Genomic DNA, 18,690 nt, shown 5'->3' on the forward strand with positions numbered 1-18,690 from the left:
TAATATTACTCTGTAGGGGTATGTATTTGTAGAAAGCAATATTTTACAGTTCAGCTTGAATATAATTTGCTTACTAAGTTAATTCTGCATTGTGTAATCATCAATATGTTACAGTTCTGATTGAATATAAATTGCCTACAAATTAATGGATTAAGTAATTCTTGAAGAATTTAATAAATAGGCTCACTTTTCTAGATCAGTCAATGTTTATTTATTTCTTTTTTTTTTGTGCGTGTGCTCATGATTTTCACCCGTCTCTTTCTCAAATTGATTTCAGGGTTAATCCGAAAACACAACGCAAAATGTACAGGGCTTATTGATATTAGTATATTACTGTTGTTAGAAAATTTTAAGTGTTTTGTCAACAGAGTAGGAAACCTTTTAGGTACCTTACCTTCAGCAACATAACATTTTTGGTGCCGTGACTCTAGTACCATAACATTTGCAATAAAGGTTTATTTGTGAAATATAAAAATTCGAAAGCTGTAATTTGGCAATATAAAACCATTTTTTCAACTGATATTTTCATCTTTACTGTTACTGTGTCAGCAGATTCAAAATGTGAAGCACAATAATCAAAACAGATGGAAATCTGGTCAAATCGTGTGGTAACCAATATGATGGATTTCCTCAGTTAGTTGACGTTGTTGATAAACGGTCAACGAAATAATTTTTAAAAAATGCTCATAATAAAAGGGCATCATAGCATTTATTACAAAGGTGAAAATATAAGAAATGTGGGCAGCAATCCAAAAGTTATAACAATGCTAAAATTTTGTATAACAAAAACTCAGTGCAATGTGTGTAAACTTCAGTGCTAAGTAGTGCACATTTTTTTTTATTTTACTCTTCAAAAGATATCATTTTATTTTTTCTTGCTTTCCTATGAATTTTCGAAACTTAAGAATAGGTTTTAGAAAAAGAGTTTCCTCTTTGGCCACTTTAATTATTCGTTTACTGCTGCTTTTTCCAAGAAGGCAAATATTAAATTTATAGGAAGCTTTAAAAGACCCACAATTTATAAACTTCTGGAAAATTACGCATTTACTATAGATTATAAAGAGGAAAGGAAATTTACCGAGGAAAAATATTGCGAAATTTACTAAGCCATAAGGTAGAAGGTAATAATAAATATAAAAATTTTAAGAGCGAGTTATAATCTAACAGTTTTCTGGTCGAGAAATTATTCAAGGAGAAAGGTCTGCCATATGTTTTATATTAATAAAAGTGACTAGCGTAAATAAATAAGATTATATTACATGCTTTTCAATTGTGATTTACATTAAGAAACTACGCAAATTCTGATCATTAATTTTGTACAACAGTAATGAAATGACGTAATTACAGGATTTATCTGCTCGAGGAGATATAGCTTCGTGGAGGGATTTCTAAGGGAAACTAGCTTGTGTTTATGTTACGCACGTGGAAAATTCTGAAACTAGTCATGCAATCAGCCCATTCACGTGGTTCAGCTTCGTGTCGAACTGTCACAATTTAACGGTATTGACTACTCAGCCACTATTGCAGCCTATACTCTTGAGTAAGAGGTTATTTTCCGATTCGAGTAATCTAGCAACCCTTCTTTCGGTTTTCTATTAAAATCTTGAAAGGTATTTTAAAATTCTTCTTCATACTCTGGATTAGAATTGCTTTAGAATATTCATTCTCTCTTTCCGCACATTCTAATTAAGGAATTCTGGTGAAGCAGAACAAAAATGATTCCAATCTGAAAAATAATCTTAGAATTATAATAGAAAATTATGAGACAAATTTGAAATTCATGGATTTGTGTTCCACTCGTGGAAATTTCCATGCTAGAGAAGTCTCATAAAAGCTCGTGAATTCTCAAAACCGATGATACAAATTTTCTATTCGAACTATTGTCATATGTTAGTTTACATAGTCGAGAATAAGGTTTCTTTTGAAGTAGAAGACGTGAAAAATGTGCACTGCCCTCGCCGGGACTTGAATTCTGGACCTGTCGAATACCGATTATGTTTCTATTGCACCACGAAGGCATGCATAAAGGAGGGAGAAAATATTTCTATACTACCTTCTTCTAAAGAGCGATCGCGGGTTAGGGGACCCAATCACCAAATCTTGGGCGTGACGAATTATCGTCTGCTACCTTTTAGTTCGGGTGCAAACTGCAGAGGCTTTAGGTTATTTTGAAGCAGGAGATGGAAACAAAATGCAGTGCTCTTGCCAGGATTCGAATCTGGACCTCTCAAAAATTAACCGTGTTACCCACGAAAGCATGCTGGAAGGAGAGAGAAAATGACCTTATAATAGAATTATTATATAAAAAATATATATTTTTGAAGTCAAGGAATACGAAGAATTATAGTTATTTATAGTAGTAGGGATATAATCATAATGAATGATGTCAATGAGCACCTCATTTTCGCTTTCTGAATGAAATTATAATTGATGAAAAAATACTGTGATTTTTAGAAGATTTTCCTGGTGTTTACTAGCTCTTACAACAAACATGATAGATTTGAGCATGCACGTGACGTTCATAACCAATACTTAATTTCAGCAATCAGAATTAAAAATTTAAATCTTTAGACAGACATTTAACCTCAGCTTTTATTTGATATTTTCGTTGGATATTAATAGGTATTTTGTTTCCTTTGGTATTCAGTCTCTCTCGATCTTACGCGGAACGTTGTACCATTCTGCTATCAAAATATGAACCACAGTGTGCTCTGCCTTCTATATTTAATTAATTATTTTATATTTTAATCATAATACAGATATTTTAAACATTGATGGAAGAGTTTAATTTTCTTCAGTTATTGAAATAGATATTAGTAGGTCATCTGAAAAGAATGACTGCATCGATCATGTATGTTCCAGTAACAGATTTTCAGTGATAATCTAAGTTTCGGTGATAATCTAATTTCGGTAATTTCAGATATAATCTTAATATTCAATTTATTAAGTATTATTCATAATTATTAGCGATGTCTAATTAGACCTTTTAAAGGTTTCATCTTTCGTTTTTAATACATTGCATATTTGTTATTGCTGAAAATAACGAAGAAGATTCCGCTTTCATATGTTAAGTTTAATAATTTTAGGACACAGATTTTGCTCATTTTATACATAGCTGATTATTTAAGATGACTATGTTATTATAATTAGTTTAACCCCATTTATACATCTTTGAGTCTAAAGTGGAGTTAAATTCATGCTTAATAATTTATTGATCACCAATAGAGGGTCACCAGCTGAGGATTCTCCACTGCCTGTATTAATGAAATGAGAAGTAGATCAAAAGCATTGATTAATTGAAATACCTACTTGATTTGCACCAGAAGTAAATTGATATTTACTTAAAATATTATGATGTACATGTAATTAATACGAAAATTAAATTCTTTAACATTCGACAGACATCACTGAGTAAAACAAAATAATTTTACAAATATGCCGTTTAAGAATTGAATAAAAATTATCCTTTCCACATCAGTTATTCTACTTTTCGAGTGCTAATTATAAGAGTCAAAATATGGGTAAACTGACAAGCTGACAAAGAAACGTGGAGGTTTCATATTTATCTTCCCAAATCTATCGTGAAACGAAACATATCCTCAGGCTTTTAATGGCAATTAAGATCCAAACCATCTTTTTCTGATGCTAGCTGACATATCTGATTGGTAGAATGCTCCTTCATCCCTTGAGCAAACACAATGAAATCCCCACACAATTGTGCAAGCAATATTGTCTCCTGGCTATTTTTTGTACCTCCTCAAAATTTTCCTCCAAAGCCACAAATCAAGGAAAATTATGTTTCTTCTCTCTACCTGGGGATAAGAAATTATCAAAGGAATATCGATTCATAATTTGGATGAGAAAGGTTTTGTGTATTAAAAGCTTTCAGCACGGTATTAATTCACCATGAAGTTTTATAAATAATACTTTTGATTGAAGCAAAAGATACATTTAACATAAATAATCAAGACTGCCACAACGATAGTTGCGAAACATAAAAATCAAATCATGTGATCTATAGCTACTAAATATTTAGTAACTGTGTTTCATAGCTTATTTACTATGTTTATCCTTATTTACTGTGCCTTCTTGAATGATATATGTAAAAATTTCATTCTTATAGCAATTTTATTAGCAAATATATGTAATATTTATAAAAGATAAAAAATTTGTTATATTATTTTATGAATGCACATATATTCTTTGCATTTTTACATTATTCTCTCTATGGTTGCTAGAAAATGTAACACACTGCTTAACAACTGCTAGAGGAAAAAGTGAGTTTTCATCATAATTAACGTTACACATCGTTTAAAGAAATATGACCTGGAACTCTTAACAGAGAACTTTAAGTATCATTATCATACAAAATGATAAAGCTATCGCTATATAGCAAAGCAAAATAAGCAAAAGAGTAGAAGATGTTTCTTATTGTTATTTTCAACTGTTAAGAAATATTCTCGTTCTGTTCAAAATAGCGACAGATAAAAGTCCATCAGTAACGATTGCCATTTCCTGTGACACAGGTTCATATTTGACATTCGTGACGCATGCTTTCCATTAAACTACTAACGAAAGCGTGCGGAATTCTATCACGTTTGCTTCTCAGAGCAGTTAATGAACCTGTAAGGTTCGACGAGGAATCTAATTTTTAACTACCTGACCAGTGGTTCCCAGGTTTGCGTGCCTGTTCTGTAGGATTTAGATGCGAGGAATATTCAAGCCATTTCATACACTCAGGATCTTCCCTTACTGTATCGACCATTTCAGCTGCACTACACAGACAGGCATGTGCGTGCATATTTCAGCTGTACTATGAAAATCGTCATCCATGAACAAAGATTGAACTAATTGCACCTGAAAAAGTTGAACGTGACATAGAAAAATACGGGTGCAACATCATGTGGTGTTAATCTACGTCCTTCAAAAATGTTTTATCTTGAACACAGTCCACAGAAAAGTCACAACATAGTCCGGCGCTTATAAGACAACATTTTCAGTCATGAAGATACTGTTTTCACAATTATGCAAGTGCCGGTGTCGTTGGTAAAGTCAACGGCTATTTGTCCATTAGTTACATTTCTGTTCCTTTAGCACCCTATGGAGACATATGTGTCCTCATGAGATACGGTGGCCCGTCTACGGTCTCCAATTCGCTTTCGTATAGTATTTCTACCTTCCACAGACTAACAGCAAAATAGTTTTCTTCGACACGCCTTTTGCTGCGGCAAATTGAGTAAGACCCTGCCTGAAGATATCCAAATGTTCGACCACAATCTTTCGTGCTCAAATGAAATCTTAGAGATATTCTGCAGTCAACACATGTCATCAAAATAAAAATATTACGGGCCTATTTCCAGAAACCGACAGCGTTATTTTTCTTTCAAATTTTAATACTTTTCACTAAAGAATAAGGAAAGCGCGCCAGTACAGTGCCTTTTATACAGATAACAAGCTTGGCCTTGCAAAGCTCTCCACACTAATTAATGTCTGCTGTTATGTGGCTGTGGGGAATGAAACTTTGCATAAATCAGTTGTTTCGTAGCGATTGGCAAGTAATGTATTTAGATCTAACTAAATATGTTACATTTACAAGAAATTACAATTATAAATGGATAATGAGAACAAAAATATAAGATGATATTTTTTGTGACTAATCTCGCTCGTCTGATATCAATAGTCCACGAAATCCATCGTGACAAGATTGCGTCTGTTGTTAGCAATAGCCTTGAGGATTCGATGGGTCCGATTGACCCTCTGTACGATAATCAGAGTCACTAACAACTATATAAGATATATTTGCTTTTCAGATGTACTGATATTCATAGTTACTCAGATATAGTTGATCATTACTATAGTTAAGTTTAAAGAATTAATACTCGTACTTATGGCTTTTATTCTTTGAGTTGAAAAGTCGTTGACATGCAAGCGAAAGAAAAAGCATTGTTTGAGAGAAGATGGATCGCAGGCATTAAGGCAGACCCAATTTTGTGACTATTATTAAATAATGAAAAATCTGTATGTATGTATGTATTTTCTTCACGTTGTTGTGAAGGTGCTTCCAGGTGCTTGGCATAAGCACATAAACCAAATCAAACCAGACATAAATGTGGCCGGTGGCCAGAAACAGTGTATGTGGACTGATGAATTCACATACACTGTTCCTGTAGCAACTTCTGTGGGCTTAATATTGGCGAGCTCTGCACTGAGTTTGTTTCAGAATTATGAAAAAAGTTAATATGATTGGAAATCAAAATAATTATATTTATGCGTTCCGGATAACATCGTTTAAAACAAAGTACATCAATATTTTTATCACAAAAGCTAACTATTAATTTTGTAATAGATAATAAATAAAATATATTTATTGGATATCCTTAAAAGTGCAGTTATATGTTAATTTGATATAATTAAGGAAGTTTTCTATATGAGCTTGACTCTGTTCTGAACTTAAAAATTAAAGACTGCCAAAATATGGAACTGAAATATGCTCATATGGAATTGATGACTGTTAAAGGTACGTTAGTGTCCCAGGAAATAATGAGTTCGAGACAATGGATTCTAATATTTTTCTTAAAGTCTTAAGGACTAATGCGTTCGGAACATCTTGTTAGTTTTATGCACTAATTGAGCGTAAACGGATGTTCATATGCAGTCAAAAGATTAACAAGAAAATCACGTGATATTCTTTGCTTTATAGCATCGAATTATTGGGACTCATTTTAGAATTTACATTATTCCTTCAAAGTTTAAATGATAGAGAACAGCTATAAAAATCGTTAATCACTAATGAATTTTGAGAAAGAATTAGAATCTAACGATCTTATTTAAAGTTATAAGGTATTTCTCACACTTTCCTAGCGTGCCTTCGTCGTTTAGTGGTTCTGCAGGCTGGGCCGGTATTCCAGAGGTCCGTGGTTCGATTCCAGGCAAAGACGCTGCTAATTTTTCATCTTGCCTGCTTCCAAAAATACCTAATGTCTGTACAAAGTAAACACTAAATATAGAACCATGAAACTTTTATGTCATTATCGAAAATTATTTCCTATTGATTAAGTTGGAAAATGCATTTTGTATAACATTCTGTTTTGCATTAGCTATGGTTATATTTTTTTTTACTTCAAATTAACGATGAAGAGGAATACTGATGTATACAGACGCTATTGATGAATTTTGAATTGGAAATTTGCACCATTTAAAAGCCACATTTTACGGAGAACTGAGCAGTTTTATTCAGGGAAATTTCTTACATTTTTACAATTTTTTGTATTTCTTTATGTCTTCATTTTTATGGTTAATTTATGAAACATTTTTATTTTACTTGTTTAATTTTTATTGAAAATTATTTTCATGTTATTGGTAAAATATAATTCCTGAGTTCGAAAATTAGAGTTTTCGCCTTATTAAATTTAAATGCTTTTGTATTTAAATTTAATAAGACGTATGCAAAGTAAGGCGTCTTTTGTATTACTTTTTAAAAATTAAATTAAATTAAAATAAAAATTCCTTGGTAGCAAAAATAAAGTTCAACATTTACACATTTTAAAATTTTTTAACTTACATATGTATTCTTAGTTATAAAAATTTTCAAATTCTGACACTTATGTTCTCACGTTACTAAATTTGATGTTGAAATAAAAGATATACTAATTGAATTGTTAGGAAAAAACGTATTTATATTTTGTTATCACATCCGTAAAATATATCATGCTCATAAATGCTTCCAGTATCAAAAACTGTTAAATCAGATGAAGGAAAAAATTTGACACTTGATTATATTTGCAAAAGATAAAAGTTATTGTAAATAAGTGAAATATGTATGGATAGCTCCAGTGCAACTAAAAGGACCTCTCAAATCCTCTGTTACACAAAAAAGAATATCACAAGTTCTTTACGAATAAAGCAAGTTCTTTTACTGTCTAAAATTTCTTATATTTGTGTTTCACAGTCGTAGTTCAACCACAAACGTTTCCTTTCTCCAAATAATAGGATATACAGAGAGTTTTATATAAACTGAACTGATGCATTTAATTAATGAAAGTGATTCCATGGTATTTAGGTTTCTTCAATAGTTCCGCCAAGGCAAGGAAGTCAAAGGATAAAGGATTAGAGCAAGAGTCTGAGAAATCCTTCAGAGCGTTACAGATTTGAGAGAAATCCCAAAATATCGCACCCATAGTAATATAATTTGACGCGAAATGCCCGTAAATGTTGTCATTGCTATCTATGATTCTGTTAGTATTTCATGGGAAAATTCAGTATTTTTATGTTGCTATACCGGATAGCATAAAATTGTATATAAGTTTGTAGAGTTATTAGGTTATTTAGAAGAAAGAGACTTGAAAAATGAGCAACGCCTTCGCCGGGAATCGAACCACAGACATCCGGAATACGCGTCCAGAGTGCAGACCACTACATCATGAAGGCGCGCTAAGAAGGCGGAAGAAATACCTTATAAGGTAAATTGTTAAGGATTCTGTCGATTTGAACAAAGAAAGGTGGTTGGTTGGCTACCTCGTTTCTTGTATTCAATCAATTACACCAAAATTCCTCCCTAATTTTACGAACATTTTGTAGGATGCCAAGCGGGATCTTGACATTTCTGGTTTTGAACATATAAGTAGTCCAGAAAGGATCTCCAAAGCGAATACCTTTTCATATAAGATCTCTCTTCAATAATCTCTCTTCTCTCTCTCTTCAATAATAGTTCTCTCTTCAATAATATCGCTGTCTCTTCAATAATAGTTCGTACAGACAAATTTTCTGTTAGCAGTAGCATAGCTTCAATAGGAGTAGATTTAACTCCTTCAGTACTAAGTCTCATTGATTGGTTTTCAAAAATCTCCAATTTCTTGAGAACGTGCTCACCTGTCGTTATAAGTGTTTCACAACAATATAGGATCAAAGGTAATACGAATGTCTTATAATTAACATTTAGTGCTGTTCTGGCGTTTCCACACAAGGGGACCAGCCAAGAGTTTCAGTATAGTCAACTTTTGACAGCAGCGTTCTATAAGCGATTTTACATGTAGTCTGCAACTCAGTTTGTGAAATTTATGTACATTTATTTTGAAATTGGACGTGGCAGAAGCAGAAGCAAATTCTTGTGGTCTTCTTGCTTTCGGTAAAGCAGTTTGTTTGTTACTGCTAAGATACTTCTCTCAAATAGCTTTCATGGCTGGGTTCTCATAAATAGCAACACTGCCTGATTTCCTACAATTAGGAAAGTTACAGCATCACATGCTACGCTCGCTTACCGAGTCATCTTAGGCACTTTCAAAGCACGGGAAATTGTTAATTAGTTTTTCCCTTAATTTGCATTTTCATTTCAAAGTTGTATACTTAAGTAGATCCGCAGCCCATGCGTTTAAAAGAATAAACTCCACCCTAATATATTTCACACAGTCTAAAGGGTAAGGCAATGAAGAAAAGAGGAAACATCTTCGAAGAAAATGGTAATATGAAACTTCAAACCTACGTGTTTGTATAAATTACGTGATCAAAGCAATCACATTTTGAAAAAGTATGTTCAGTACTTTAGTTTTATACGAGTGAAATTAATCTAAAGTTTATATTTCCTTCACCTTTTACCATATTATTCATCTTTATAATAATTAGAAAGTTAACAATTGATAAAATCCAAACAATACAATCTTATAATATTTGAAGAATAATCTCCTATATTAAAAATGCTAAATTCATAGCTTTAGGTGGCAGCTTTGATTTGAACAGTAGAGTAAGTTTGGGGATTTTTAAATTGTGTTCGTTTATTTTTTTCAGGTGCATGATTTTGTATTTTAAATCTCAGAATATTATATAACGAAAACTTATTTGTTTGCTATTTGTAATGACAGGTTATATTTCAGGTGACATTTTCAATTAATTTTCAATCCTATCACATTAAAAAAGATGTTTTTTTAGCATCTACAGATTTATAATATTGTTGCGTTTTTCTTTTCTGACACCAGTTGTTACGTTCGTACGGTGTTCCTGTGGATTTGGAGTGAATAACGACGACACTTGATGAAGTATCGAAACACACTTTATTTACCAATATAAAATCAGGACAGCTCTAAAACGCTTTTACAGTCGTCGAAGTGTTATAAACACGCTGACACGTTCAGCGACACAGCTTTAGCACTGTCAGGCAATAACGGTGGAGACAGCTTTACTGCAAGGCACCCGAATACAGCTTCCAACTCTTCGGTTCAGTCGTTCTCGGAACACCACGTACTCTCGAGACTCTCCACGCGATGCACACGACGATACACAAGAGCATAGCTCTCAACTCAGCACAGTCTAAGACAAAACTCCACGATGCACTAATTCCCGATGCACTAAAAGACTCTCTCGATGCACTCGACGACCAACTCGGCGCTAGACTTCGAGACACTCGCTCAATGACTGACTATCAGCTCGCTAGACGAAGCACACACACTGAGACACTAACTGATTGCGGACCAGCAGGGTTTATATAGCTTTCGGCTTGTGTTCGAGAAAATTCTGGGCTAAACCGGTAAGAATTCTTTCCAGAAGGTTCTCCATCCGTCCATGGTATATCGCCAATTTTGTCGCCAAATGGGCGATTTTTCGCCAGATGTGGCAACCCTGTCTTCTCTTGCCATTTTATAGCAACCCTAAAACTGCTTTGCGGGGAAGCCATCTCACAACGCCTGTACATTTCGTAACAATATATATATATATATATATATATATATATATATATATATATATTTGTATGGAGAGAAAGGAAAATGCAAACAAGTTCAAGGGAGGTCAAAATTGATATTTTCGTTGAAATATGATACCTCCTTTATTTCATACAAGGAAGTAAAAAAACTAATAAAGAGATAGAGATGGAAACAATATATAATAAAAAAGTTAGCATTTATACATACATCATGCTTTCTGGGCGCATAAAAACGAGCATATAAATTTGCTAGTAGTAATCAAGTTCAAGGAATTATTTAAAACGTATTTTGCAACGGAGAGAGCTTTGTGTTGGAAACTTTCATTTCTTTATAAATTTTGACTCCAAGACGCAAGATTTAAACATATATATATATGTACGTTTTTAACAAGAGTGACCCTTCAATTATATGATAACTCACTATACAATTGATGGGTATACATTCCATGTGTGCACATATGTGTTGCTCTTCTTTTAAACCTGTTAAGATAGATGGATATTGCAACGTGATCAGTAATTTCAGAGATTCAGACCATATTACCTTATTTGATAATTAGCGGTTATTTTATAACTTGAAAAAACAAATGTCAGGGTTCTTCCAATTAGATTATGGCTAATTTTGCCAGGTGGTCAGCGATCTAATTTTCACTAACGTAATGTAGTTTTTAACACGTTCGAGTACATTTTGATTTCTTAAGTTGTGTTATTACATTTTTAAATTACTTCAAGATGTTCCCAGATACAGCCATAATGTTCGATGTGATATCTGTGCACAATATTATGTATGCAATTCTATCTTATGCCATTGTTAATGCTGAATTTATGTCATGAAGCTCTACTTGATACATACTTTTGGCTTAGCAAAGTTTTTAAGACTAAATTTTGTGGCTTGCAATTGGAAATGCACACAGTAGTTCACCTGCTCATCTCAGAACATATAGTGAATAGGCTATAACTAGAATCCTAATGCTGCTTTTGTTTGTTTTTTAAATTCAAATTTCTCCTTCGGAGTGGTTCCAATTCTGAATTGGTTTAACTATCAGCAATATAACAACATGAATAGTGTTACTAACGTAACGATTAACAACAGTCTCAATAGTACTCCAATATAGACGGCGACCTTATATAAATATCTCGCAATATATAGAAATATGCGATCAGCATTGGTTGCTACTTTCCCTTTTATGATACCCCAATGTTCGTTGCCGTACTTAGCGAAATCGATTGTTGTATTGCTGAGCTCAAGATCGAATACCAGACAGTTGAATGTCTGCAAATGTGTATCTTTGTTACATGGAGGTACTTGAGAATTTCTCGAGCAAAATTTCTCTCGAGAAAGTATGGTATCTGGTAAAGAATATGAGATCTTGGATTCATTCTCCACGGTGTTCTCGATTAAAGCTGGAAAACAGACTGGCAAATAAATGTCATGTTTTTCAAATTAAAAATTCATGGCCTCGGTAAATAACAGAAACTACTCTCTACCGACTGCCTCTGAAGAATTCATGGATCTGATGTAAATCAAATTAGATGGATGAACAACAAAAACATATTTAATGTTGAGAAGAGCAAAATTAAATATTATATAAGTTTATTTCTCTCACCTAAGTATGAAATTGCGAATGGGCTGAACGAGCCAGTTGCCCTTAGAACGTCCTCCAAGAAGGCATCCCTTCCCTTAGACAGATAGCCCTCGAAGCTTTGCCGTGATCACATAAACAAAAAATCTTATAAGTACAACAAATGACTTCCTTTAAAGGAATATTAAATTATACGTAATTTTCCTGCTTTTATATAGATATATTGAATTAAACAGTTAACGAAGTTGGAATGAAATCTACTTCGTCAGTAGCGCATAAATCACAATAGAATAAATGCACTCTGAAAAGTTCACATATTTATTTACCATACCGACACTTCGGCGCTAGGTTCATTTAACAGCGTTGCGTCTCATTTCTATTCAAATACTATAATAAATCTAAAATCATGTATAAATGAAATTAAACAAATGAGAAAGAAACAGTTTTTCGCAGACGATTCAGCGCCGATTCAGTCCTATATACAAAATTTCAACGTTCTGAGGATACTCGTTTTAGAGTTAGGCGAGATACATACATACGTACGCACATACGTACCCATATGTGCGTACGTACAGACGCCAAGAAAAAATTTCTTCAGAATTCATTTGAAATCAACTTTGTAATGTTTTGGGGATAAAAAGAGTCCTTTGTTCTGTCCTTACGTACGTTTGTCTTTCAAAAACATCGTTAAATTGCATCCGGATAGCGGTCAGAACGGATATTTTTGTTCAAATATGATATCTGAAATTTTTGGCGATTACTATACTTCGCATAAAGAAGTTAAAAATGAAAACGAATGTTTAATTAAAGGTAAAATGTATCCACTACGCTAAATATGAAAACTAAGAGTGAGACAAATGAAGCCTTATCACTAGATTTGGATAAGGCTAGGTGACGTAATAGGGAAAATATCTTAATTTATCTTATAATTAAATTAAATGCTGATATAAGTGCGAAAGAAATTTAACAGCTTGTCTTATTTAAGTGACATTGCATACATTCAAGAATTCCTGCATATTATGCTGTCAGATAATTCAATATAAAATTAGAGGAACAGTTGGTAATCATATATGAGAATTGGGATAAGCATCAGTTGTTGCCGAAGTGACAACAACTGACAAATAAATATAAATCGCATTAAAGTAAAAAAAATTAAGCTAAACTTAGCCGAAAAGTTCAAATTTCAGGTAGTTATTAGTAGTTGCCGAAGAACTTGAAGCATCTATTATCAATATTTAGGTAATGCAATTGAAAGAAATTTAGAGTAGAATTTGTGTTTAGTGAAAGCCAGTCCAGTACATTGGCAGACTTCTGTCGCAAAATGTTTAGTTTAACCGTCACCAGTGGTACACCAGTAAAACAGAAAAATAAAATTAAAGTAATATCTGTGCATCTTGGAGAGTTGTCTGTATATATCTTGAAGAGTTTTGATATGCTAATGACGAAACTTCACCCAAGAATTTTACTTGAAGTAATAAAAATAGTTAGGAGCAAGTTGTAACAATTTTTAGAAAAATATTCGTATGCTTATTTGTATTTAAGTTACCTTGATTATAACTCTTGTATTTTAAAGTATATGTTTATTTATTTAAATAAACATATACTTGTATTTTAAAGTAATATTCGTATGCTTATTTGTATTTAAGTTACCTTGATTATAACTCTTGTATTTTAAAGTATAGCTATTCATTCATTATATGTACAAAATAAACATTCGGAAAATTTGTTGATTTTAACACAAGAAATATTTTATCAAAACTATTCATTTGTTCGGAGCAAATAGTAACAATAAAAAAGACATTATTTAGAAATAAAGAATAAATTGTTTTCTATCACACATTTAACGTGTACCCACATTTTGTAAATAGGCATTGTATTCTTGTTTATTTGAGTTGTTGTAGGCATTTCAACAAGTTAAGCACAACCACTTTTCTGTTTCATAATGTTTGAGAGTGAAAGTCGATTTTTCGCTTTTGGGAAAGTAGGCCTAATACTATAATTTGCATGTTAAGATTAAAAGCAGAATGTCTTTAACTGCACGAATCAAAATCTCAGTTGTGTTGAACTACCACGGCTCAGCCGCTTTACCTCTATGCTAATGGTGGCCCTGTTTTACCATAAAATTGCAGAAAGCTTGTATATTGCTACTTGGGATTTTAAAGGTGGTGTTCTCTGGTAAGTGGGCAGATAGTAAGATAATTGACTGGAGTACACATGTTATTACGCCGTGTCTATTAAAATATTTCGCAAAGGGACCATGTTTTGTAATAAATTGTGTTCATTGGCGGGAAGCGATGTTGCTTTTGTTGTCTACATGTGTGAAGTAGTAGTATTGCGGCGGCCTTGTTCACATTCATCGCTCTCTGCTATTTAATTTGTGCCTTGCGTTTTAGTTACTTGTTCAACTATGAGCGTCGCCAAAGTGCTAGTTAGGGATAATGAATACTTCCTGATGTTGCTTCCTTGGCTAATCTGCTAGCAATTTCTTTACCTCTCACCCCAGTAGGCTCTCTCACTCAGGAGAGCGTAAGGTTACGATATTGATGCCTCCGTAAATCTCTCTGGATTTGCGTAATTATAAAAATGTGTGATGATAGTTGACAATCAACAGAAGCACCGACATGATATCTGTATGGATGGTGATGTTCTGTCAGTTTCAATGAGTGATGTACTGGAAAACTCTGAAAGCAGCTATTTCTTCTGCCTAAAACACAGCATTATTATCGTTTAGTCACTGCTTCCATAAATGCAAAGTTTTTTCTCCATGCTGAAGAACAAGTGCTCTGTCTACTTTGTCTTGCATGTGTCAGACCGAAGTGTTGTTGCTGAGGATGTTATGATGGCGCAGATGTAATGCCTTGCTTCTTAAGTGAACATGCTAAGTAAACATGTAGCGTCATTGTAGACATTTCAGAATTGTTTGCATAATGCCACTCATCAAAGATGCTAGTAGCAGTGTGAAGATCAGATACTGATTGAATTACTGCTTCTTGCTCCACACGAATAATACAATGGTATTAGACATGCCGAGACATTAACCAATGCAGTTGTTGTTGTGAAAAATACATTTGTGATGTTTAGCGCAAATGGGTGCTGGACGCTGAGCAGATGTTTTACTTCCCTCCTTTGTATCAACTGAGCACAGAGGTTATTGATTATAATTCCTGGACTAATGTTGCTCTTGACTCCCTTTCTCGGAACTATAACGGCCTCGGATTTGCCTTCTAAGACGATCAGTTTCAAAGCAATGCAGAGATTATAGAACTGTTGAGAGGTCCGGGTTCCTTGTATCTTCAAATCGTTTCTAAATTTTCCCCTGGCTATGAGGGTGACATCATTTGCGTAAGCTATTACTTGCGTGTAATTAGGCCAAGTAGTAGTTAATATGCTATTTAAGGTCGAATTCTATGAGTCTAGACCGGTACACAATATTTTAGGCATCCTCGTATCTGTTTCCGTTGCATGATGGTATTTTTATGTATGACGATCTGTTTGAGGTTCGAGAGGTAGCGATTGAAGCCTTGATGTAATTTTTATGAGGTATAGATTTTCAATCGAATATATTTTTGGTTGAAAGAAAACTAGCGAAATTTTCTGATTAACATATGGGTTGAAAATGGAATGGCTTATATTTCTAAATTCGTAACCTATATTTGTGTAGATGTTGAGTTAAATAAGTTTGAGGCGAGAGAGTGAAATCAATCAACCCTCCTCTGAAGTGAGAGATACTTAGTCAAATCTATATTTTAAAAGAAAGAACGGAGACTAGAAAAGCAAAGCTAAAATTTTCATTTACAAATGTGTTTACAAGTTAAAATATGCATTCAAGTAAATATATACGCAAAAATACATACAATGGCCCACCAATGGGGTACTGTAACATACACTAATTTTTGACAAGTTTTTTTCAGACAGAAAGCACGCATTTTCCCTTTTCTCTGTTATTCTATTTTCTAGGCCAATTGCTTTTGACTTACTCTTTGGTTTCCAGATTCCTCTTTTGAAGAAAATCTATCATATCTCTTTTAATATTGTTTGACCCATTTTAATACTAGTAAGTCCCTTTTTATTTAATATAGTCATACAGATTATTTCTTTTATTCCTCTGGCAACTGAAGTTTCGATTGAATATTTTAATTTCTGTAACTCTATTTTTCATTGTAATCCTGCATAAGGCTTGCTTGATTTAATTACTAGATTTCAGGCTTTGAAAGAATATCCGGACCACACTGCATGTGCTTATATCCATAAAAAAATATAGAATTTCTGGTTAAAAAGATTAATTCTTCAACATTCCTTTTTCAGACTGAATGGAGGTTTGGCAATCCGATTGTCAGCAAGTTAAAATGTATTTTTATTTTGGCAGCTTGCAAAGTTGCAGAAATAAATGCAAAGTGTTACAGTGCTAAGCAGATATATTCAGGTAACTCATAGATAGTAATAGCATATGTAAAGTGTAAACAGCTTGATCGCAATTACGCGTCATAGTTTGATGTCAACAAATTGACATCTTGATTTCACAAATTTGAAATTAGACATCGCAAATTTTGAGAACTTTCGGCATACCTTTTTCTATATTTGGCAAGTAGTTTGTATTTAAGTGTACAAACGTACCAAAACCATTTTTAAAGTTTGTCTTTAGCTCCGTTAAGCTTTATACTTCTGAACCCTTTTGATTATTACTAAACATTATCAATACTTAATTAAATTATACTTTTAATTATTATAGTTCTTTTCATGTATCTAATTATTATAGCTCTGTGTAAAATCACTAGTATTTAGCCAATTTAAAATTTGAATTTAAATCTTCGTCAAAAGATATTGTGATGCGATTTTCCCTTTTGGTTACGTCACATGTTATTACTTGCTACTCCTAAAGGTACCATCAATCATTCTGAAAGCATGCAAGAGCGTCATCGCTCTGTCAAAGAAAATTTTGTATAACTGAGATATTGTCAAATGTTAACCTTCCTATTCCCATGCATTGCTTCCGCTACAACAGCGAGCGCGTTAATAAATCCTAAGTTGATGTCTCTATTTCTCCGCCAATGCGTAGCAGAGAATTAATATTTGATAAAATGATTGTGTGTCGCTGTGGTCATGCGATAAAATATTAATGCGTTTCAGTGCCCAGAGACGGAGCATTTTCACAGTTTCCGGTCCACACGATCGCTGTTTGCTGAGAAGAGAAGCCCGGAGCTATGAGCACTTGCAAAATACGTTAATCATCCATACCGAGAATACGTCAGAAGCAAATCATGTGTGAATACTGATACAGGAAGATATTACGATCAAATAGGTTAGGCTGGAATGAACACGTCTAAATTTGTGTCCGAGATGAAATATAATGAGAATAATTTAGAAGTATGTACAGGTGTGGTTGTATATGAAATATGTACAGTTTCGTTAATAAAGTCTAAGTAATACTTAATCTATTTGTAAAACGGGTTGTCGAATGTCGGTGGTGAAAACTTTAAAAAATATGGAATATAAATGGAATATTAAAAAATATTAAATATGTTTGAATAATAAGATATTTTTTACTTAAATAACTCAGCATTTTAGAATAACTGGACAAAAGAGGATTATAAAAATCTCATTGCCAAAAAAATAAGGTAATATTTATTCCAAAAACTAGATTCTAGTACCGTAAAGACAGATGGACGACTTAGTATCCCATTGTTCTTTCTAAGATGAGAAACGCTAACTCAGATAAAGGTTTAAAATAAATCTTTTTATTGACATGTCGGCCTGACCGCCACCATCGAGATAGATAAGGCCTGCGTTCTGAATCGAAACTGGCATACTCAGTTTGTCAGTCGCACGTGAAGGTTGTCTTAGCACGGCTCTCGGTTTTACCAAATCGATTTGATTTTTCTTCTGCGATCAGTTGTTAGCACATAAAAGGTTGCTCACCGGTACTAAGTGACCAAAGAGTAGTAAAAAGGCCTTAGTGCGATTTTACTGATTCTTTGCATCTATTTTTCCCTGATGACTGAACTGGTTTAAGGACTTGATCAACATGTCACTGGTCAAACTAATTTTCGCTCGATATGCGGAATTAACTTCCAAAGAGAAGGATTTACCTTTGACTGAGGATGAAAGAATTGATCTGGATTTTCTATTAAAGCTTCTCCCTAACCTATCGGATAAAGTACGTGCAAGTCTGAACTCTGCACGTGGCTCTGAACTAGGCATAGCGCAAGTCAGTTCTAACCGGTTAGCGTCTAATGATATTGATTCCCATCATGCTGATATCTCACAACACGATATGCATTGGACTGCTGTTACCAAAAGTACGAAACGTACTCTGAGCGATACTGAATCGAACCCTCCTGAGGTGCAAAACAAATTTGATGTTCTTGCGAACATAGCTGATGATGACTCCGCACTTACTGTCGAACAGTACACGCACAGTAC

This window comes from Stegodyphus dumicola, chromosome 3 (genome assembly GCF_044657685.1).
Source record: "Stegodyphus dumicola isolate Sdum_Otavi_A_Nest chromosome 3, ASM4465768v1".
Taxonomy (NCBI): Eukaryota; Metazoa; Arthropoda; class Arachnida; order Araneae; family Eresidae; genus Stegodyphus; species Stegodyphus dumicola.